Source organism: Ailuropoda melanoleuca, chromosome 4, assembly GCF_002007445.2.
Source record: "Ailuropoda melanoleuca isolate Jingjing chromosome 4, ASM200744v2, whole genome shotgun sequence".
Taxonomy (NCBI): Eukaryota; Metazoa; Chordata; class Mammalia; order Carnivora; family Ursidae; genus Ailuropoda; species Ailuropoda melanoleuca.
Window position 1 is genome coordinate 78,213,758 of NC_048221.1, and position 23,420 is coordinate 78,237,177.

The 23,420-nt window shown below is 35.7% G+C and overlaps 1 long non-coding RNA gene across 1 annotated transcript in view; it reads right to left on the reverse strand.

The window, feature by feature from the left end:
• Positions 1-302: 302 nt before the first annotated feature.
• LOC117801967 overlaps positions 303-23,420 on the reverse strand; it is a 155,669-nt gene continuing 132,551 nt past the window's right edge. Inside the window, exon 3 of the long non-coding RNA XR_004624885.1 lies at positions 303-458. This is a non-coding gene — a long non-coding RNA (uncharacterized LOC117801967). The remainder of the gene's footprint in view (positions 459-23,420) is intronic.

Here is a 23,420-nt window from a genome sequence, read left to right on the forward strand (position 1 = left end):
TTACTTCTTTTTTGTTACTTTACATTAAAATGCACCCTTCCTCAAAGAATAACAAAGGCAAAATGCTAGAATCTGTATAATGTGATTCACTTTGAATATTCCTGGAAGAATACACATTAGTTCTGTTTTACTATATAGTAATATTGTCACAAGCCTAGCAGTTTCAAACCACACATTTATTAACTCACAGTTTCTGTGGGTTGGGAATCTTGGCTTGGCTTGTCCAGGCCGTTGGCGTCTCTGTCTTTTACAAAGCTGCAATCAGTTTGTCAGTCAGGGCTGGGATCTTACCTGAAGCTCCTTGGGGTAGGATCCGTTTCCAAGTTCACGTGGCTGTTTCTAGGACTCAGTTCCTTGTTGACTGTGGGCAAGAGGTCACTTAATTCCTTCCACTTGGGACTCTCCATACAACAGCTTACTTCATCAAAGCCAGCAAGGGAGAAAAATCTTTTGAGAGTCTGCAAGCAAGACAGAAGTTACAATCTTAAGTAAAAGTATCACAAAATTAACATCCCATCACCTTTGCCGTATTGTGCTGTTCAGAAGCTAGTCACAGATGTGGCTCCCCCTCAATGGTTGGAGAATACAGAAGGACATAAACACCAGGGGGCGGAGATCCCTGGGGGCCATCTTAGAGTCTAACCATCAAAAAAATTATTAATGGGACGTACTTTTGGGTGGTGAAACTTTTCCCATTTAATTTACTTCTCTCTGAGTAATTTGCATTTTGATCCCTTGTATGCAATACTTTTTATTTTTAATGCATATTTCATATTGTTCCCTCTTGGAAAAGAACAGATGAAACCGGCACTTTTCCACAGACATAAAGTATCACTTCTTTGGGCATAAGGTGAAGACGTACACAAGGCGCTTATTTCTTCATCATCAAAACAATATGCTAAAGACACATGGAGAACACAGGTTGGTTGTTTGTTTGAACTCAGTTACTTGGACAATGCCTACATTCTTTGGGATATTCTGATTATAAAAGCCACTCTAATGGCAACTGAAAAGAGTTTGATGATAATTTGGAACAATTATTTTGTGATTAGAAATAATTCATACACTTTTGTTAATTCATTCCACAAATATTTTGAATGCTTATTACATACCTGACATTGCATCACTCCTCATCAGTTAAATATCATTTAAAGCCAAGTAGAGTATAATTTCCCAATTCAGTCTTTGATTAGAATATTAAAATGAATTTTTACTCTTATAAGAAAAGATGATGCTAAAAAGGCTAATACGAAGCCAAGACTCCAAACTATTTTTCATCAATAAGAAATTTTGATCCCATCTGTCAGCATATTGTTGGCATTGAGGACCCCTAACTTGCTTGATTCACAGCACTCTTCATGCCCCAGTAATTTTATGGCACCACTAGAACAAAAGAATTACCTAACCATTCCATTTATTTAGGTTAGGTCCAGAGGACTTAACAAGAGTTTATGTACTAACAATTTAGTAGACATTTGAAAAAATAACACATGTAACTTCAAACTTAAAAAACCAGTATTTCCATTAAGGAGGGCACATATTGCATGGCACACTGGGTGTTATTGCAAGTAATGAATCATGGAACATTGCATCAAGAACTGGGGATGTACTGTATGGTGACTAATATAACAAAAAATTATTAAAAAAAGAAAATATAAAAAAAGAAAAAAAACAGTATTTCCACATTTACCAGTGTGAGGTGGGCACTGCATGGGCATTACACAGCTTCTCAAACTCTGAAGTCAGATCAGACTCTACCACCTTCATTTGCTGCTTGCTGGTTCACAGACTTGCCCCCACACATGGAGGACAAGGCAAGAGCACGGAAAGAGGCAGATCACTGCAGATGGGTAGGGGTCAGGTCTAATAAGCAAGGGAGCTTAATGAGGCTTGTCTTCAACAGCCTCCATACAAGTAGATCTCCGCAACCGCCCACCAGAATCTTTTTTTTTTTTTAAGANTTTTCTTTTAAGATTTTTACTTATTTATTCGACAGAGATAGAGACAGCCAGCGAGAGAGGGAACACAAGCAGGGGGAGTGGGAGAGGAAGAAGCAGGCTCATAGCAGAAGAGCCTGATGTGGGGCTCGATCCCATATCGCTGGGATCACACCCTGAGCCGAAGGCAGACACTTAACCGCTGTGCCACCCAGGCGCCCCCGCCCACCAGAATCTTAACATTTTATGTAGGGACCTTAACTGCATTTAGTCACATGTACCGTCCATATGGTCTCCACAAACGCTTCACTCTCTCTTTAAAAGGCTCTCTCTTTAAAACAGCTCCTAGTGTGAGAATGCTGGATGGAATGTCCATTCAAAGGACAGGGGATAGGCTGAGGAGCCTCCAATTGCCTGGGTCCGGCTCATGGCTCAACTAGGAGTCACAAATTCTCGATGACCTCCTCCAATACTGCTTCACAGTGATTTCCCCCAAGGTGCTTCTTTTTTACCACAGCAACTACTGGTTTACAAAGATAGGACATAATTATTTAAAGTGAGTACAAGCTAAAGTTAAAACTGTGAACTACCGTGTTTCAGTAGTTCATGAAATATCCAACAGATGTTGAATACTGCTGTTTCCTTCAAAGTTCTAAAATATGCCGAGGCACCCCTGTGAATTTACTGCAGTGTACCAGGGTACATAGGCACCCAGTCCGGGAAGCTAAGGCAGAGATGCAATAAATATTTAAGGAAAAGAAAATACACAATCAGCATTCACCTATCTATTTTATATTGCTCCAGTAGTAAGTTCAACTAAATCCAATTTGATCCCTGACATATTAAAAACGCAAATCAGGGTAAAATGGGAAAATGAACAGAGAAATTACAGTCTAGAGATTCCAAGAAATGTACTTTTTAATTCTGGGAGACACCAGCCATGTATAATATATAGGAAAATGCCTGTACCCCTAAAAATTCTGTTGCATTCTCAAAGCAATTTATTCTTTTGGTTTCAAATGTTTATTATTTGGAATAAAACTGAACCTACAAGCATTCTGGGCAAGTGGGTTCTAAGTTAATCAATACCTCTGAAGAGTTGAGTTATTTGCAAATCATTCTTTATTAAAGACTATACATAATGTCCTAATTCTTATTCCAGATATGCACAAAAGGAGATAGGTTCTGCTTACCCTCTTATCTTGGTACGCACTCAGTGAGAGAATTTGTTCTGCACCAAACCAAGTGTGTAGTCATTAATCTCTTCTGAACATAACTGACCATTGTCCTTTTGACCTTCTTCCTCGGTATAGGGATGGAAATTTCTCCTGCCAAACATTTTGGTGAAGCTACAAAAATACCCCTACCAGAATTCCCTCTCTGCAGAGAATGAAATTAGGTAAGGCCTACAGAGTGAGAAACAAATTGAATTCATTTAACTCAATTGCTATCTGGCCAGTAAGGCTCATCTCAAAGCACAAGCAGAAGTTTCAAGGCAGAACTAGCATCAACAAGATGAATTGTGCTCTCCGTCTGCGTGGCAGAGCTAGATGCTGACTGTGCAATTACCAGAAGGTGAACCTGTGAGTCAACTTCTTTTTTGGAACTGTCTTAGTTTCTGTCTCACATTAAAAAAAAAAATAGCTTGTCTACCTCTAAACACTTCTATCCATCTCTGCAGAAGAATTTCTATTGTACAATTGTGTAATTAGAATAATAAGCCTTTTGGTGGATGGAAAGTCTGAAGAAAAGAGTTTTTCATAGTGACACCTTCAAAGCATTGATGTCTGTTTTATTTGTGAAGGCCAAAGTCACTTTACAGAAGGTAGGAAGTATTAGGGAAAATGAGACAAATTAGACCACATTTTCTAGAATAAAACAATCTGGGTGTCAGACGGTCACGTTATGGTATCTCTCTCTGCTTCAGCCTAGAAACATCATTGACTCGTGAACCAAAGCCTTCTCGGCAGATGTGCTGGTCTCTAAGGATCTTCACACAAACCCATGCTTTTATTTAACCATACCTTTATAGTTACAATGGTTCACACGCATTCAGGTCAATCTAGTCTCCAAAGAGAAAGGTTCCTTTATTTTGATAATATGCGTCATTAACCCCCTTCTGAACATTCACTGTTCCAATTTGCATACCTCCTCGCTTCATAAATAGAGGTACATGGAAATATACACAGGCTTTAAATTTAGCTCAGTCTGGATTTGACCCCAATCCTGCTACTTTCTAGCTGTGAAACCATGAATAGAGTGCTCAACTACTTTGAGTCTCAGTCTCCTCTTCTATAAAATCTTTACCTCACCAATTATTTGAGGAAATAAATGCATGCAGTGTGACCATTAAACAACACCTATTAATGATATATTCTCAAATAAATCTTACCTATGTTGTCTACAAGTTTAAAGACTGTGAAAGCGTAAGAATTTTTCTAGACCCTCTCCTGACTTTGAGGACTTCCTCTTCTTTCAGACATCTTTTAAGATTACAAAACTAGTCATCTAATCTGAAGGATTCGGACCTACTTTATTCAAGGCAAAGTTTGGGGATATGAAATCTGCCCTGAGTTGACAACTACAAGGTACTCAGGAAGTACTCAGGACAGGAGATCCAAGGTGCCAGGAAATTCAATGACCTTAAAGAACAGACAGGAAAGCCATGGCCATTTGAGGACCTTACAGATCTCAGTAATTGGTATTCTCTTGAAAAATCAAATTCCATTAATCATGAAAATGGTACAAATACATTAGTGATATAGTCCATTTTTCCCTTGCAGATATTAAAATAAAGCAGGAAATATTTCCTGATTTTCAAACATTAAAACAAGGGAAGGAATGGTTTGTTTTATACTTCTAATGCATTTTCCTCTAAACAATTTTCTATTTTCACTATTATTTTGATGCATTTGTTACTTATTGATACTTTCTAATTTTATGATGAATTTCTTAAAATATTTTCTTATCTTTAAATATTTCAGAACCATTTTAGCTGAAACATTCTGGTAGCTAATCTACATTGAGGTATGCAGCTTCTTCTAGAAATCCTGCCATTTGTAAAGAACATTACTGACAAACTGTTGAACAATTAGAAGGTAAATACCACGTAGAAATTAAGTTCATTTCTGTCAATCAGCACCCTAGAGTTACATCTATTAAGTTGTCATGAGATATTTAACTACAACTGTGTAGAATCATATAGAGATGATTTTAGAAACTGGATTTTGACTCATGTTAGCTCCACTCTTATTTAGTAAAAGAACTGGCTAAATCTGCTAATAGGAGAATTTTTCTCACACAGTTTTTAGGAATTAATTAGTGGACACCTAAAAAACAATCAATTAAAAAAATGGCAGAAGAAATGAACAGACATTTCTCCAAAGAAGACACAAAGATGGCCAATAGGAACATGAAAATATGTTCAACATTATTCATCAACAGGAAAATGCAAATCAAAACCACAATGAGATATCAACTCACACCTGACAGAATGGCTAAAATCAAAAATACAAGAAAAAAGGTGTTGACCAGGATGTGGAGGAAAGGAGTACCTTGTGAGAATGCAAACTGGTGCAGCCACTCTGGAAAACAGTATAGAGGTCCCTAAAAATTAAAACTAGAACTACCCTATGATCCAGAAATCATGCTGCTGGGTATTTACCCAAAGAATACAAAAACATTAATCCAAAGGGATACATGCAACCCTATGTTTATTGCAGCATTATCTGCAATAGCCAAATTATGAAAGCAGCCCAAGTGTCTATCAATAGATGAATGGATAAAACAGTACACACACACACACACACACACACAGAGGATTATTATTCACCCATAAAAAAAGAATGAGATCTTGCCATGTGCAGTAGCATGGATGGAGCTAAAGGGATTATGCTAAGTAAAATAAGTCAGAGAAAGACAAATACCATATGAATTCACTCACATGTGGAATTTAAGACACAAAACAAATGAGTAATGGAGAAAAAAGAGAGAGAGACACATCAAGAAATGGACTCTGAATTACAGAGAACAAACCGATGGTTACCAGAGGGGATGTGGGTAGGGGGATGGGTGAAATAGGTGATGGGGATTAAGGAGTGCACTTGTCATGATGAGCACGGGGTGATGTATGGAATTGTTGAATCACCATATTGTACGCCGAAACTAATATAGCCTATATGTTAACTATACTGGAATTATAATTTTTAAAAAGCATTCATAAACAACATCACCATGAATTTACTCAAATAATATAATAAACATCAGATGACAATATGAAAATAAAAATATATATAGTTATTTATGATACTATGGAAAAAGAATTTACATACTTGAGAAATGCTTGATCATGTTCATTCCCTCTGTTCTCCATACATCTTTAATAGAAAAGAACAGGATCTTCATATTTTATGAGGTTTTACAATAATTTCCTTAATCAGTAGAATCTAAGCAAATGATATAAACCAATTTAGATTGCCGTAATGAATGCTATGTGTGAACAAAGTGCTCTTCAGAACTAAGGAATTCCAATATTAATAAGATTGATACATAGGATTGTTTATACTGAAAAAGGTGAGCATGTCCCTTTCAATAAACCAAAAAGACCTATTAATACAGAACAAACATATCAACTCTATCCATTTCCCCAATACCTTCTCCTATGATGCTATTACCACCACAGACTTTCCTACATGCCACTTTCAAAGGATTTAGCTCAAGCCTGCATAGCCAGACATACAGGCACACAGTCCATCTTCTCTAGAAATCTCACCTTTTCTACGTATTGTTTCACTTCAGATTACATTAAGACCAAAGACACCAATAAATAGTGAGCCTTCCTTTTTGACACCTTGAAACATAATGGAGTTGCCATAGATTCTAACCTCATATTAACACCATACACTTAGTACCTAATTGAGTTCCTCACTGACTCATTTAATGTCATTTCCATCTTAGAAATTTAAGCAATACCTATGCTACAAATTCAAATACTGAAATATTTATAAATTAAGACTGTTCTTCACAATATAATCTAATTTTCTAAAGAAAAATATCTATGCCCATAAAATTTTGGAAGATTATACTTCAAAATTTAATAACTTATTTATTTGGAAGGGAAGCTATTTCTTAGTTTTGTTTTTCTCTGTTTCTTACTTTCACTACAATGAACATATATTAGTAAATATTTTAAAACCTTTCAAAAAAATAAGACTGCTGTTCAGAAATTAATGTAGCTTATACAGTATGAGAAAAAAAAAGTCCTCACCATCGCCATTACCACCAAAAGATAAAAATGAGGTATTAATCGAAAAACATTCTAAATTTAACCAGATTAATTTCCAGATTTTCATTATATATGCTATCAAAAATCACCCAGAATTCTAAAAACTGTTTCGTCATTAAAAGTCCATAAGAAATGATTATGTACTTTGTAGGTAACTATTAATGAGAAAAAAACAAAACAAAGCCATTTTTATGAAACTAATACAAGATTTCTTTTTACCCAGACTGTTGAAAAGTCAGCAGGGTCAGACGCAATTATAACTAGAAATGGACCAGATGTGATATATAAGTTGGAAAGATCAGGCGGCCAAAATTCATAATATAGCAGCTTTCAAATTGATGAGTGTCTGTAGAAAGAGCAATAACATGAGAAATGATGGACTTTGGAGGAAGGGTTTTGAAGAAGAGTGAAATTTGTAATAGAAAATTGAATGAAGCTTAATAGAATGGCTGAACTTTCAATGGGCAGTTGAGAAAGGATAAGTGAAGTGGAAAAATTAAAATTGTTTCCTATAAAACTGAAAATACAAAAGAATATGCACTCTGACTTGTATAATGTGAAAGACACATAAATATTGAATTGTGCTACTTATTAATAATACATTTAAAGCATCTTAAGATCCATAAAAGTAACCTGTAGAGAAGAAAATGCAACTTATCCAAAGACATTGGAGTATCCTCTAAAGAAATCAAAAGATAGCATCACAATCACAAGAAAAAAACAATGAAGAGTTTGAAAGTATTTGTATCACTGCTACCCCTCAATTCACATACTTTTTAAACCAACTGGGTCTAAGTTTATCTGTTACACACTGGGTACCTGCGTATTCAGAGATTTTTAAACATGCATAAGAAAGCAAACAAAACCATTAGCAAAATATATGACAATTCCAAATTAGGTATAACTTATAAAGATGTCTCCTTCCATCTCCACTTAACCTATTAAAACTGCCAAAGAGTATTGGAATTTAAACTTCTGTGGGTTCCAATAAGCATAAGAAGTTTAAGCTTTTCGTAAATCAGGAAAACTGGTTTCCTTGCTGAGCTTCCAACTTCTCGTATGCAAGATAGAGAGACAGTATGAATACAAAGGTCCTTTCCAAATCTAACTTTACTCTACAGGGCAAATGAAATAAGGGCTCTTGCAACATGTTGTATATTAATGCACACACGTACATTCTGCTTCATTGGGCTAAAGATGACTTGCTATAATTCCGTCCAGGTAGCCATTGCTAAAGTGATTTTCTCTCTTAGTAGGGTAGCAGACATCAGAATTTCCTGTTGGGTCAGGGACGGCCATAAATTGTTATATATGACATGGAGACATGACCTTTTTTATCAATGATACAGAGCTGAGGATTGGGCCTCAGACAACCTAAGATGGACGAGGGAAACTCTGGATTAGGAGATATAACTTTTTTGATTTCTTGAATTGTTTGTAGTAGTTGACTTTTTAAGTTCTTTGAATTCAGACAAACTGAACAACTTGCTCTTTCTTTCATTTGAGGTTCCGAAGTATTCACTAAGATATTTTGGTTCTTATCACCAGACATTGAGACATTTTTAACATAAAATGTATATTTTTATTTCAAAAATATGCTAGTCAGAAAAGACATTAATATAAAGTACAAATAAATCAACAAAAAAAATTATTTCAGGGGCACCTGGGTGGCTCAGTCGGGTTAAGCATCTGCCTTCAGCTCAGGTCATGATCCTGGAGTCCCAGGGTCGAGCCCCATCTCAGGCTCCCCGCTCAGCAGGGAGTCTGCTTCTCCCTCTGACACTCCCCCATCCTGTGATCCCTCCGTCTCTCACTCACTTTCTCTCAAATAAATAAAATCTTTAAAAAAATAAAAATAAAAAAGATATTTCAATATATAGAAATGCATGTGCATGTCCACTAGAAGACATAATGAAGTACTCTCAGATGCTTAAACTTATTTCAATTAGTAAGTTTGAACCTAAGAAAATCAAAGTTATTCTGTACAGTGAAGAATGGAAAAATGAAAACACATGGGTACCAGTAAGAGTAAGAATAAAATCTAGTGGTAGAATAAGTTATAACAATGGATTTAATTGTATATGATTAAGGAAAGAGCATNGAACCTAAGAAAATCAAAGTTATTCTGTACAGTGAAGAATGGAAAAATGAAAACACATGGGTACCAGTAAGAATCTAGTGGTAGAATAAGTTATAACAATGGATTTAATTGTGTATGATTAAGGAAAGAGCATAATAGGGGCGCCTGGGTGGCACAGCGGTTAGGCGTCTGCCTTCGGCTCAGGGCGTGATCCCGCCATTCTGGGATCGAGCCCCACATCAGGCTCCTCCGCTATGAGCCTGCTTCTTCCTCTCCCACTCCCCCTGCTTGTGTTCCCTCTCACTGGCTGTCTCTATCTCTGTCAAATAAATAAATAAAATCTTTAAAAAAAAAAAAAAGGAAAGTATAATAACACAAATTATTAAAAAGAGCAAAATTAATTGAAATAGGAGTAATATACCAAAGCAAAGTATAGATTGTCATGAGGAGACAATGTGCAAGTATAATATGCCTGAACAGAAACCATAGGACATACATGAATGACCAATGACATTTTTAATATTCTTGTGGGATGCAGGATTTTGCCTTAATGTGCAGAACTGTCCCATGTATGGCAAGGTATTCAACATCCCTGGCTCCCACACACTAAATGTTAGAAGCAACCCTGGTTATAGTGACAAATCTAAACTCTATCAGATCTAATCTTTCTTTTATATAGAAAGTATTTTTATGTCCCCATTGCTGTACTCAAATAAAAGTCATATAAAGTTTCTTGCACATATGAATTTTAAAAGTTCAATATATCATCTATGCCCCAGGCCAAATATGAAGGAAAAACAAAAGGAAAATAATTTATAATAAAATATTACATATTTCTATATGTAAATGCTTGAGTGTTGTCTTATTGGAAGTCATGATGACCTAGGCTGATACTTAATCCTGCCATTGATGAGTAAGTTTAAACTTCAAAGGTCACTTGTAGGGACAGTATGGAAAACAAAAGAGGGACGATAAGGGTGGACACTCAAATAAAAATCCGGTTTAGGGTAAGTCAAGTGGACTTATTTATACCTGATGAGAGAAAAAGCAAAATGCACTTAATTAAAATAGGGATGACAAGTCAAGACAAATTACAGATGATCCAAGTAAACAAGATGACGTAATATGGTATTCCAGAAAACAAACTATACAACCTCCATAAAATGTCCAGTGGGCTATTACAAAGTTACACAGAGAAGGAGTTCATTTTTGTGGTGTGGGACCATCCCTCACATTGCAGCACATCTATCATCTTTGAACCCACACCCTAAATGCTAGTATTGATACCCATTATTGTGACAACCTAATACACTCCCACAAATTCCTCAAACACCCTGGTGAGAACCACTGACCTAGTTAATGCCTGTCATCCTCAGATGAAGTATCACTGCTTCCTTCCTTAAGGATAGATTCTGTAGACTGGCTTAGATTCTGCCCCCATCCTCACCCTCAGTTGTTAAGTTCCTTTGACATCCAGTCTTTCTAACCCACAAAACTTACCTTAATGTGTAATTGGCTTTTGAAAGACTTATTCTCAATTAGAATGGAAGGTTCATGAGAAAAGGGACTGTCTTGTTCACTGTGCCATATCAAAAGCCTAGCATTATATATGTTTCATAAATTTTCTTGAACTCGGGATTTTTACTTCAATAGTGCAGCTGGATTCCTTCTAACTGCACTATTTGATATAGAGCAAATTTAGGCTAATTAAAATAAACGAGTATTTTAAATAATGCCAAAATAAGGTAAAACATAAAGAATAAGATTTATTGGCTGGAAAAAATTTGAAATGGAACATCTAGATAGCTGGTGCCAGTCTATTTAGGCCTTTATAACAGAATACTATAAGCTAGGTGCCTTATAAACAACAGAAATTTATTTCTCCTAGTTCTGGATGGTGAGAAGCCCAAGATCCAGGTACCGGCATATTTGATGTCTGGTGAGAAATCATTTCCTAGTTCACAGACTACTGCCATCTTCCTGTGCCCTCACAGGGTGTAAGGGGTAAGGCAGTTCTCTGGGATCTCTTTTGTAAGGGCACTAACTCCCTTTATGAAGGCACCACCCTCGTGACCTAAACACCTCCCAAAGACCTCACCACTTCCAAATATCATCACAGTGGGGTTAGATTTCAACCTGAGAATTTGGGGGCAGGGTGGATGTAAACATTCAGTCTGTGTTTAACTTGCAAAAATATGTAACATAATTAACAATTAAAAAAAAAACAGGAAAAGAAAGTTACTAAAATGTTTGGGTTTTTAAGATACTTTTTCATCCATTTTGCAGAATTAAAAACTCACAAAAAAACCCAAAAAGATCATTATGATTTATTTTAAATTATTTAGAACCTAACAAAGATTCATCTTTTTAAAACTTGAAAAAATCTGAAGAAAATAAGGTACTTTAAGAAAAAAATCACAAAATGCCTTACATCAATTAAAATTTATCAGTTCAAGTATACAAGNTTCTTCCTCTCCCACTCCCCCTGCTTGTGTTCCCTCTCTCGCTGGCTGTCTCTATCTCTGTCGAATAAATAAATAAAATCTTTAAAAAAATATATGCAACATAATTAACAATTAAAAAAAAAAACCAGGAAAAGAAAGTTACTAAAATGTTTGGGTTTTTAAGATACTTTTTCATCCATTTTGCAGAATTAAAACTCACAAAAAAACCCAAAAAGATCATTATGATTTATTTTAAATTATTTAGAACCTAACAAAGATTCATCTTTTTAAAACTTGAAAAAATCTGAAGAAAATAAGGTACTTTAAGAAAAAAATCACAAAATGCCTTACATCAATTAAAATTTATCAGTTCAAGTATACAAGTTACAGCCTTCATCTGGCCACCAGTTATCTGATATGGCTGGGTGGTAGTGACCTAACTCTGATACATTATTATTAATTAAATCCATTTATTATCATTAGCTAAAGTCCTTTTTTTCATATTTCCTTAGTTTTTGCCTAATACCCTTTTCTGTTCCAGGATACCTTATTACACTTAGTCATCATGTCTCTTTAAGCTCCTGTAGACTGAAACAATCTCTCAAACTTAGTTTTTGATGACTTTGATAGTTCTGAAGAATGCTACTGAGTATTTTGTAGACTGTTGCTCTATTTGGATTTGACTGATGTTTTTCTCCTATACTGGGGTTATGCATTTGGGGGGAGGAAGGTCACAAAGATAAAGAAGAGGTAAAGTGTCATTTATATCACATCATATCAAGAGTACATACTATCATCATGATTTAACAGTGTTGATGTTGACCTTGAGTACCTGGATAAGGTCACGTTTTTCTACTATGAAGTTACTCTCCCCCATACTTCCTTGTTGTACCCTTGGGAGGAAGTCACTAAGCATAGCCCATGCTTATAACCTGACAAGGTAAGCTCCACATCTTAAGGCAGAGTTACCTACATAACTGCTTGGAATTCTTGCCTAGAGATTTGTCAATTTTCCCTTATTTATTTTTTATTTATTTATTCACTCATTCATTTATTAATTCAATCTTTTATTTACATCAGTATAGACTTAGGGATATTTATTTTATACTTTGGGATATAATGCAATACTACTTTATTTGCTCAATTTTTTTTTTAGCTCTGGCCTTTGGGAGCTCTTTCAGTTGGCTCCTGTGACCCTTTAACATAGTGTGGTATTGGTTTTCTGTTTGTTCATTTATTTTGCTTCATTTTTTCATCATTTCTTACTTTCTGGCATTATAAGATGCTCCGGGTTCATCTTACGTATCCCTTTTCCATCTCTAGAATCAACCATTGCTCCAAGGAGCTCTGATTCCTTTTATTGTAGAATGGTATTTGAAACCAAGGTCTGGGCACAGAGTGTGCTCATTAGTGATGGAGTGTCATTGCTTCTAGGGCTGATAATTAGGAAATAAATATGTGTATACTAAACTATGTACGTACACATGTCTATGATACCTGTCCATAAGTATCTACAGTAAACAAAACAGAAGTTCATTCTGATGTCTGCACTTCTCATCTATTACTACCTGCAGCATTCCAGCCTTTTGCCCATTGCTTGTCTACAGTCCCCACTCCAACAGAGATCAAGCATCCACCAGCCACTTACTTAATTTTTCAATTACACTATATATGCATAGTTGTTCCAAAATTGTTGATCTGTACTCAAAACATATTTCTCAAAGAGCTATAACATAGCTAAAAGCTAATAGTTAAAAGTTTAAATGACCAATACATTAATTAGTATCCAATTTATACTTTGTTCAACTTTAATCATTTATATTAATATTCCAGTACTTTTGATTCAATCTTCAGTGATCATCAATTAATATTAATGTGCCTCAATTTCACTTGTCAGCCAGGACCTAGAATCAGTCAATATTTTCATGTAAGAATGATTATAATCACTAAACAGGATCTCATTTAAATTAGCAAATTGATGATTTCCACAATAAGTGTATAGATAGCATCCTGATGCATCAAGTCACTAATTATTCTTCCCAGCTTCAAATATTAGCTTCAGATACTAGGGAAAGGACAATGAAAAATGATGTTTTGTGTGCTTTAAATATTTTTCCTGCCACCATAATGAAATTTTTAAGAAAGAATAAATAAATTTTTAAAAATAAATATTTGGGGCAAAATGTAATCTTTTGTTCTGCTATAGGATCAATGTTTCTGTATAAAGTCAATATCTTTAAGAATAGTGACATTTTTTTTTACTGAGCACACGCTATTGGCCAGATGCCATTTGGATGTGGAAGTTCTATTTATTATGCACAATCTTCTTACAGGCCTACAAGGTAAATATACTATCCCTATTTTAGAGACAAAAGAGAGAAAGAAAATTATATTTCCAGGTTGAACAGCCAGTAAAAGCGAAACGAGTCTACAATTTCAAAGGCTACACTCTCTCCATTACAGCAGGTGGAGCATTGCAAAGAGTATCCTGGGATATCAACGTCCATTTGTGCACACCCAACTCCTGTTCCCGCAAGCAAAGAGACCAGTTTAGAATGAAAAAAAAAAATGTTCATTCTTCCCCGAATTTCACTTGGAACCTTGTGCAAGGAATAAGCTCAGGTCCCAAAAAGAAAGTAATTCTAGCAAATGACTTTGGCAAAATCAATCAGTGGCCCTATCAATATTCATTTTAGTAGCCTCTAATTCAAACTGGAAAATAAATCTGGCAACACAATAAAACAGTTCCCGCTAAAAGGTGAGCCTTCTGACTTAGATTCATTAATACTTTTCTTAGTCTTGCTTTCTGAAAAACTCCACAAAGGAATGAAAATAGCTGAAAGAGGATTTCAACATTAAAAAAAAAGTACAAATAACTCAAGCAAAGAAGTTTTTTAATTACTACTTGTTTACACTGCAAGCTTATTTTAATTTCCTTGCTTTTTTTATTCCCTGACAAATGGCTTCTTTTTCATTTGGGCCAAAGCAAAATATAAGTATATAAATGAATTAAAATTGTTTCTCTTCACACATTTAGTATGAGTAACTTCATTGTACAAAAAATTTGGGAAGAGGAAGGACAAAAACATGTCAGCTATGAAACATGAACTCTTCTCTAAACTAATTCAGAAGGCATTTTGAATTTTGTTTTCAATTATGAACAGAGTATTCATAAATTGGCTTTAACACTACAACTGAATCTTTTTCTTTATATAAGAAAGGAAAATAAAGGAGATGCAATCTTGGACAAAGAAGATAGTAGCTGTCTACCTGCATGCATTGGGAGTGACAGGGTCTAGTTAGAACCCCACTGTTGTTTATATTATCTATAGTTAGGAATAAAATCTCCTCCAGATAAACTCACACTTTTGGATCTTTTTTGACTATGCCAGTTATGAGTTTAATCTTCCATTTAAAATGTCTAATCCAGGGTGAAGAAAATGTTTTTTATACTTGCATAAATAAGCCACATTTTAAACAGGGTAACCATAAAAGGCCACATGAAAAGAACCCTATAACAGAGAATTAGAAAGGACCCCATGAAATCAGATTCTGGATTCCCATGCTATTTTAAGAGCTCAGCCTCTTCTGTGATTATGCTGGACTCTTGGGGTCTGGGGCACAGAATTTGAAGGGTATTCACTGTAGATTCATGCTTAAGGGAACAAGCTAGTTAGATAAATGAGAAAAATGGTAAGAAGCATAGGTAGAGGGGCGCCTGGGTGGCACAGCGGTTAAGCGTCTGCCTTCGGCTCAGGGCGTGATCCCGGCGTTATGGGATCGAGCCCCACATCAGGCTCCTCCGCTATGAGTCTGCTTCTTCCTCTCCCATTCCCCCTGCTTGCGTTCCCTCTCTCCCTGGCTGTCTCTATCTCTGTAGAATAAATAAATAAAATCTTAAAAAAAAAAAAAGAAGCAGCATAAAAAGACATGGCATTAATTGGGGAAATTAAAAAAAATTTTCCTGATCTCAAAGTGATTAATCACATGTGTAAACATCTACAGCCTCAACAAAAGCAGCTTAATTTTTTTTAATTAANTTATTGAAGAGACTGTCTTTTTTCCACCGGATGTTTTTTCCTGCTTTATCAAAGATTAGTTGCCCAATATAAAGAAATTTTTAATGGTTGCTTGTAGCCTAGAATATCCTGGTCCAATAGAATTTTCTGAAGTAACGGAAATGCTTCATAACAGCTGTCCAATGTGGAAACCACTAGCCCCTGTGGGGCTACTGAGCCCTAAAATGTAGCTGTTGTGACTGAGAATCTCAATTTTACATTTTAATTAGTTTCAATTTAAAAAGGCACATGTGGCTAGTGGCTACCATATTGGATAGTGCAAACCTGTAAACCAACTCTAGTTTTATCTCCTAAGGGAAATACATATATTAATACTAAACTCTCAATTACAATAAAGAACAATACCTTTGTGTTAATAATATAGATTAATATAAGTAACTCAGCCTTACCAGAGTTATTCATTCATTTTATTAAAGGAAGTTAAAGTATTTAGATTAAAATTTTTTTTTATTTTAAAGATTTTATTTATTTATTTGACAGAGATAGAGACAGCCAGCGAGAGAGGGAACACAAGCAGGAGGAGTGGGAGAGGAAGAAGCAGGCTCATAGAGGAGGAGCCCGATGTGGGGCTCGATCCCATAACGATGGGATCACGCCCTGAGCCGAAAGCAGAAGCTTAACCGCTGTGCCACCCAGGCGCCCCTAGATTAAATTTTTAAGACATGCTATCTGGTTGAATGAAATGCAAAATATGCTAGTCAACACCATCAAAATTCTGAGTAAGACAGAAAACTTATTTATTAGTTCCACATATGTAAATTGTTCTCCTTACAGACTCCACGGCCTTTTTCCATATGAATGTTATTGTTTCACAAAATTTTACTTCCCAACAGCAAGCACTGATAATCAGATCTTTGTGTTTGCATGTACGTTGAGATTAAAATGTTCAAACGGCAGCCACCCAATAGCTCCACATGCATTCAGTCTAAAAGAGGCTTATAAGCAATCCTTCTGGATTTCTATCATCTTTTGAAATAAATACAAAATGCTATGGGAAACTGCTCCACCAACAGATTTACCTCTCGCTTCTAGTAGGTGATTAAATAAAATTTGAAGCTCTGTCAAAGCTTTGGCCTAAATAGACTATATAAATTTGCTGTGGTAAATGGAACTTTTCCAGTGAGACATGTATTAAGAAAAAAACTACTTAGAAGTCTAGACGAAAAACTTGAGAGACCTTGGCTATGAGTTCTACCAAACTTATACTCTTTAGTGACACCTGAAAAATCTTCCTGACCCTGAGTTTTCTCACTTCAAAAATAACCTTATCTAAAAATCCCACTTAAGAGACTTCAGCAGACGAAAAAAATCACATAAGAGGAAAATGTAATTTTAAGGGGTAGGATTTCATAGTAGCCCCACATGCATACACGATCAAAACTTGGGGAGAACCGATATGTCCATGAAATGCTATGCTTCGNCTTAAGAGACTTCAGCAGACGAAAAAAATCACATAAGAGGAAAATGTAATTTTAAGGGGTAGGATTTCATAGCCCCACATGCATACACGATCAAAACTTGGGGAGAACCGATATGTCCATGAAATGCTATGCTTCGTTTTAAATTACCTCTATGTATTATCATAGAAAAGAAGCTCATGACGTATTGTTGACTAAAGAAAAAAAAATAAGCCATAAAAAGTGTTAAGAAAGAGAAGTTTCAGGGCGCCTGGGTGGCAGTGGTTGGGCGTCTGCCTTCGGCTCAGGGCGTGATCCCGGCGTTGTGGGATCGAGCCCCACATCAGGCTCTTCTGCTGTGGGCCTGCTTCTTCCTCTCCCACTCCCCCTGCTTGTGTTCCCTCTCTCTCTGGCTGTCTCTATCTCTTGTCAAATAAATAAATAAAATCTTTAAAAAAAAAAAAAAAAGAGAAGTTTCCAAAAAGATGTTCATCAAAACAGTAACAGTGGTTAACACAAGGGTGTGATATTTGGGGTAGTTTTTACACTTTGCTTTTACTTCTCTGTATTATTTGAATTTTTATATCTAGTATAAATTATTTTCTTCAAGAATTTTAAAAATGTGTTTACAAATGGTTGGGAGAGAGGAGATTTATTTTAAAGAACTGACTCACAATTTAAGCACTGTAGAGGTTTGGTAAGTCCAAAATCTGCAGGGTAGACCACCAGGCTGGAGACCCAGGAAAGAGTTGTAGGTAAAGTCCAAAAGCAGACTGTAAACATAATTATTTCTTTCTCAGGAGAGATCAGGTTTTGTTCTACTAAGACCTTCAACTGATCATTTGAGGCCCACCAACATTAAGCAGAGTTCTCTGCTTTACTCAAAGCCACAATTTAAGTATTAATCTATCAAAAAAAAAAGATAAAAGGAAAGAAAAAACCACCTTCACAGAAACATGTAAAATAGTGTTTGACCAAATATTTGGACACTGTAGCTTAGCCAAGAAAATTAACCATCACGTTGGTTTAAATACTATATTGTTCCAATGGGATATAAATGTGAGAATGATATAAAAACATGAGACTTTTATACAATCCAGTCAATCCATAGAAGAAATATCAGTTGGAACTAGTTTAAAGTCTTACTCAAACATTTTATTATTAAAGAATTACAAAACTGAGTTTCCTATATTCCCTCTCCTCTCCCTTTAAAACTCCAACTCCATTCCCACACCCATCCCTATTCCCTGTACTTCCAGAGGATGCTCTTGTCAAATATTTCATAGAGAGAAACAAAAACCATCAATGTATTTGTCTGCTAAGGCTGCCATAACACAGTACCACAAACTGGGTAGGGTAACAACAGAAATTTCCTGTCTCACAGTTCTAGAGGCCAGCAATCCGAGATCAAGGTGTGTGAAGGCTGGTTCCTTTGAGAGCTGTGAGAGACAATCTGTCCCCATGCCTCTTTCCTAATCTGTGGTGGTTTGCTGGCAATCTGTAGTGTTCCTTAGTTTGTAGAGGCATCACCTCAATCTCTGCGTGCATCTTCAAATGACATTCCTTTTGTGTGTATGTCTTTGTATCCAAATGTCCCCTATTTACAAGGACATAGTCATCTGACATTAGAGCCCACCCCCTATGTTCAAATAAGTCTCATTCACAAGGACTGGAGGTTAAGACTTCAACATTTTTGTGGGAAATACAATTCAACCCATAACAGAGTGGCATTCTCTTAACCTGGAGTTATCAACTCTACTAGCATCTTTCAGTATCTATTCTTCCTTCCTGTCTACGGCTATAACGGAGACCACGCCTAGCCCCCTAAAGAAACTAATCTGTTCAAGTGTGCTCTTGATCCCATCCCTCATCAATCCATTTAGTAAACCTCCACTGTCCTATATTTTCACCATTTGCCTTTTTATTGCATACTTCTCACGTACTTTTCCATCGATCTTAAGTTTACAAAAAGAAAAAGCTCATCTTTCCTGAATCTTCCAGCCCTCCTGCTGTCCTTTCTCCAATTCCCTGCCACCTTTCTTAACAATGTCTCCACAAAATGCTTTGATGCTTCCAATTACATTTGCTCTTCATTCTACTCTAATCTTGCTTTCATTCCCACACCTCGATGGAAATTACTCTGATTCAGGTCATAAATGAACATGTTACTAAATCTAATGAACGAGCTTTTCTCAACTTACTTGATCACTGATAAGTTTTAGCAGAAAATTTATCACTTTACTTTCAGGACCACTCTCTTCATTTGGCTTCCATATCTTAGTTTTAATCTTTCTTACTCACTATGTGCTTCTCTTCGAGTAACTTTTTTAAATAACTTTTTTATAAATGGTTTTGGATTTACGTAATAGTTGCAAAGACAGTACTGAGATTTCCCATATACCACATACCCAGTTTCCCTCACTAATAATAGGGTACATTTGTTACAATCATTGAACCAATATTAATATATTATTATTAACCAAAGTTCACACTTTATTCAGATTTCCTTCATTTTTACCAAATGTCCTTCTTCGGTTCCAGAGTCTCATCCAAGAGACTTCATACATTTTGGTCATCACACCTCCTTAGGCTCCACTACCTGAGGAGAGTTTATCAGACTTTCTTTTTTTGATGACCTTGACAGTTTTGAGGAGTAGTGGTGAATATTTATTTAGAATGCCTCTCTACTGGAATTTTGCTGTTGTTTTTCTCATGATTAGACTCAGGTTCTGTGTTGTAAGGAGTACTACAGAGGTTATGTGACATTTTAATCACATTATTTTAAATATAATGTCAGTATGACTTACTGCTGTTGATGTTGACCTTCCCCTCTGGCTTAAGTAATATCTGTCAAGTTTCTGCATTATAAAGTTACTCATTTTTCCCTCTTTCTAATTCTTTCCTGCCATCTTTAGAAAGAAAACACTATGGATAGCCCACAATTATGGGATGAGGAATTATGTTCTATATCTTTGATGGCAGAGTACCTTCATAAATTATCTGGAGTTCTTTTGCATAGGAGAGCTCTTCCTCTCTTCCTCTCTTTCCCTCTTTCCCTCTTTCCCTCTCTCTCTCTCTCTCTCTCTCTCTCTCCCTCTCTCCCTGCCTCTTCTTCCTTCCTTTCTTCCCTGCCTTCCCTTCCCTGCCTTCCTTCATTTTACTATGGACTTATGGTTATTTTATTTTGGGGAATTATAATCCAATATTACTTTATTTGGTTGCTTTAATGTCCAGCTTGGTGATTACTTCATGGAACTACAAAATACTCCAGGCTCATGGTGTACATTTCCTACAATCAACCACTTCTCCAAAGAACACTTATTCCTTTTACTCTATTCACTTTTGGGGAGCCACTGATCCATTGATCTTTCAATGTTAGAGTTTTGGGGAACTTTTCATAGCCTATCTTAACTTCTCATTCTATATTCTCTTCTTTGGTGTCTCAACCACTTCTATGACCTCCATCTAAATGAATTCCAACTGTGTATCTTTGAGACCTCTTTTTTGATTTCAACTTATGTATTTAACTTCTTACTGAACTTCTGCATTAAGATATCCCATAGATAACTAGAATTAAATTTGTGTCTTTGTAAGTTTACAACTGCTTCTCCTGTCCCTTTTCTGTTCTTTTATTGTTTGTTATCTTACCATTATCCACCTAGTTATTCCCACCAAATACCTAAATTAATTTCAGATACACCAAATACACCAAATACCTAAATTAATTTCAGATACATTTCTCATATCATCACATATAATCAATCACCCAGTCCTGTTTATTCCCATTCTTTGATTCCATTACTCCTACCCAAACCCAAGGCACCATCATCTCTCCCAGAATATTAAAATGGTTTTCTCACTTTTTTACAATTTCACTGTTTTATCTCAATTCATTTCCCACATGTCAACCAGAGTGTTCTTACAAAAACATAAATCTGATCATACATGTTAGTCAACTTTTGCTGTTTTGCTGCAGTAACAAACAACCCTCAGTGGCTTGCAACAAAAGAAGATTTACTCAGTTATATGTCAGCTACAAGTGAGCACTTCTCTGCTCTCTAGGCCATTTTTTTTATCATTATTATTATTCTAAGCTCTGTTTCTACATTCCATAACTAAAGAAAGCCTCATTGAAAAAATTCCACATCAGGGGGGATGGAAAATCATATACCTTCCATAGAAGGGACTACAAATTTGAGGCCCAGCAAATAGTGAATATGCATAATTCTTTCTCAGGGAAGTCAGCAAATAACTGGAGTCAAAAATACAGTTCACCCCAATCCATCATCTTACACACCAATGTTTGAAGACTTCCCTTAAGCATCCATAAAGTTTGAAAGTTGCTAAAAGGGTAAATCTTCAACTTCTCACCACACACACACACACACACACACACACACACACACACAACATAAAGGTAACGGTGTGAGGTAATGAATGTGTTAATTAACCTTACTGTGGTAATCGCTTTTCAATATATACATATATTAAATCAGCATGTTATACACCTTAAACTTATACAATGTTATAGGTCAATTATATCTCAATAAAGCCAAGGAAAAAAATTTTAAATAAGTTTTTTAAAAAAGAAAAGAGAAGGATGCTAGGCACATAGCTGTTCCTGATCCACAGTTTTGAAATCAGAATGGGAATAATTTTGTCTTCAGAGATCCTTCTATAAGGGTAGGAAATATGTTCCCTATTAGGCCCTGGTCTGACCACTACAATCTATTGTGCTCTGTGGCTCTTAGCTTTATATTTAGTGTATCCTTCCAGTTTCTTTTTTCTCCTGATCACATTGGTAAAGGGTATTACAGTGCTTCTTGCCTGTATAATGTTGGAGGCTCAAAAGTTATTTTAAGTCTAGAATAGGCACAGCCCCTTTTAATACAAGATAGAGGGGGTTTTTTTTGTTTTTTGGGGTTTTTTTGGCTATATACATTCTATCAAAACTTCGCTTTTGTTTTTTAAACTTAGCTTTTTTTAACTGTGTGATTCCATGTACCTCAATTTGTCAAAAGACACATCCACATTTCTTTTTGAAACTTGCTTTCTCACCAGACTTAATTTTAAGTACTTTGAGCTCATCAACCATCTGTAAAAGAATTATGCCCTTAGTCTGTTTTCCCAAGCCATTAGCTACACATGAAATCATTTACTTAAAGTTGTCCTTATCAGTGAAGGGGTTTCAACCAAGGGCCAGATGCCTGTCTTTCAAAGCATTTCTCAATTTTGGATATAAGAAATAGTTGCATTTTTCAATGACCCAGTAAAAAAAGTAAAAAAAATAAAAATAAAAATAGTAAATAATAAAAAAGAAAAAATAGGGAAACAAATTGCATATATTTTTAAGTCATTTCTCTTGCAGACCATGCCGTGATAGGCCCAAAATTCTTTTTTCATTTCAGATTTAGCATGGACTTGCTCTTTTTGCAGGTGATTTTAGACCAACCTTAGGCCAATTGCTAGCTCCTCTCTCCTCTTTCCTGCAGTTTTTTAAAGCCTGTCTTTTAATGCCACAAAGCCTTGCAGGAGGGCAGGAAGATGAGAGATTACTCACTGGGATTTGATCCTTCTGTCTTTTATTTTTTTTATTTTTAGTTATTTTGAAATTTGGGCATTCTCTGACTTCAAGTTATTTTAAGTGATTTTTGTGTAGTTTTATTTTTTTCTTAGCATTCTTTGTTATTTGGGAATGAAATTTGTAATACAGGGAACTAGGCAGCTAGAATTGTCTTCAGCTACCCTACTACTACATTTAAATCTGTTAAGTGCATATATATTATTTTAGCAAATCTAAAATCCATCAAATGTAAGGGGCACCATTAGTCTATATACCACTGAGAAATAAAACAAGTTTTCGATTAAAGTACAACATGACATGAAGCCCAGTTTCAGTGATGTCAAAATTGGGGAAAGGGGGAGGTATGTCTTAAGAACAATGAACTACTGTATATACATTTTAGAAGTATATATTAATAAAATTTTATGGTAGTATGTCAAAAATTTATTTCTTACATATCGCCAAAACCAAGACCTAAAAGGCATGTTGTCTCTGTTTTCTGAGTATTATTTCTTTATATTCCATTTGAGCTTCAATACCACAAGAAAAACCAAACATGTGATAGGAATACTGGAAATTCCAACATCATTGAGACCTCCAGGGTGAGGGGTGAAGACTGAACTCTATAAACGCTCT